Below are 1,863 nucleotides of genomic sequence, written 5' to 3'. Positions count from 1 at the left end.
TAACTTTGAAAGAATAATGGCTGCTATATTTAAGTTACGTATTTTATGGAGCTGTACTGTTTTTTGCTTTTTGTTTTTGATAGGAGTTTAGGCTAAATGATCATTCTTAGCCAGCATTCACTGAAGTACTACTCTGACATGAGCCTGGTCTAGCTATTGAAGATGTAAATATCAGAAGGTCCTGTTCAAAAGAATCATGCAGTTAATCTAGTTTGGATTTGATGGGATTTGAAGTGTTGGGGTTTGGAGACAACAGTCAAGGAAGAATTATTGAGATGTCTTTGGTGCAAAACGGTGTTTTATTTTTTATGGTGGCTTTATTAAAGCAAAGGGACAGGACCCCTGGGCAGAAAGAGCTTCCTGGACTGTAAGGAGTCAGTAATTATATACTAGCAAGTTGGGGGAGCTAAAGAGAAGGGAAAGTTTCCAAAAGGATTTTCATATGCTAAAGAATCACAGGATCCCAGAAGCCTACCTATTGTCAAGGTAGGGTTGTTTTCCCCTCTAGCAAAGTATTAACAGTAAGATAGTAGGGACTTCCTGCAGGAATGTTTTACTCTGCCTGCCTCAAGTATTTGTCAGTGGGCTGCAGGTTATAAGGAAAATTTAATTTTGCCTGCTGTTTCCTTCTGCCTTTGTTTCCCACATCAGACTGACTGGATTTGAATTCTGATTCCACTACTAGATTTTTGTGACATAGAGTATGTTCACTAATTCTTTAAACCTCAATTTCCCTTCTGTAAGTGGAAATACCATTAATAATTCACAGCTTTGAGGTGAGGGTTACACCTAAAGAATTTAATATAGTGTCTGGTACACAACCACTGCCAAATAAATTTTAGCTGCAATTATTTTCTACCATACTAAAGGATTTTGAAAAATGTGGAAATCATAAGATAGTTTAACACTGAAGATTGCGTGTAGCTAAGTGATAAAGGCTCATGAGTGCACCTGACCAGTGCTCGCTGAGCGCCTCCTATGTTCGAGGCAGGGTGCTAGTGTGGATGAAAAAGAGGTGGAGAGACTCCTGTTCTTGCCCTTGGGGAGCTCCCATCTTACCTATGAAACTCGGTACCTTCCTGAGCAATATTCTATAAATGCCACCTGAAAGATTATTACAGCAATTTTCAACACCGAAAAAGAAATCTAAATTCCTTTGTCTTGAGAACGGGCTCCTTTAGGTAAACTACTATCAACTACCCATTCTAATTCTACTCCATCAAGCAAAACTGAAACATCGGTCTTCTCTTCCACTGTTTCCTGCTTCCCTGCGCAGCTCATGGCCAGAGCCCTCCTCTGGTCTCTGACCCTTGGAGTCAAGGTTCGTTCTTGTTATCACACCCACTGCTTACATAAGTTTAGAGTCAAGGTGCTTCCTCTAGCAAACAAAGCTTCTGTCTGAAGCCTAGTGCCCATCACTTGGTCTTAGTCACTGATTTTGTTTTACTACCTTGATCTCTCTGGTCATTATCCACAGATAGCTCCAAAGGGGCCATGTTGCCCAGTGGTTATGGCTATAAGGTCAAGAAATAGATTGCCTTCGTTCAATCCTGGCCTGGACAGTTAGTATCTATGATACTGGGCAAGTTACTCCATCTCCTTGTGCCTGAGTTTCCCTATATGTGAAGTAGGGATACTGTCTCTTGCCTCAAAGGACCATTTTGAGGATGAAATAAGAAATATATGTAAAGTGCATTAACTGGCCTATAGTGAGAGAGACAGAGAGAGAGGGAGAAAGAGGGAGAGACAGACAGACTATGGTGTTGCTATCTTGGTGTATTGGTTCTGGGTTAGCTCAGCTAAATCACCAATCTCAGTAAGAATGGCCTTTATCTTCATCTTCTTTATGTTTTGTGTTCCTTT

This window comes from Prionailurus viverrinus, chromosome A2 (genome assembly GCF_022837055.1).
Source record: "Prionailurus viverrinus isolate Anna chromosome A2, UM_Priviv_1.0, whole genome shotgun sequence".
Classification (NCBI taxonomy): Eukaryota; Metazoa; Chordata; class Mammalia; order Carnivora; family Felidae; genus Prionailurus; species Prionailurus viverrinus.
This window is presented reverse-complemented; position numbering follows the sequence as displayed.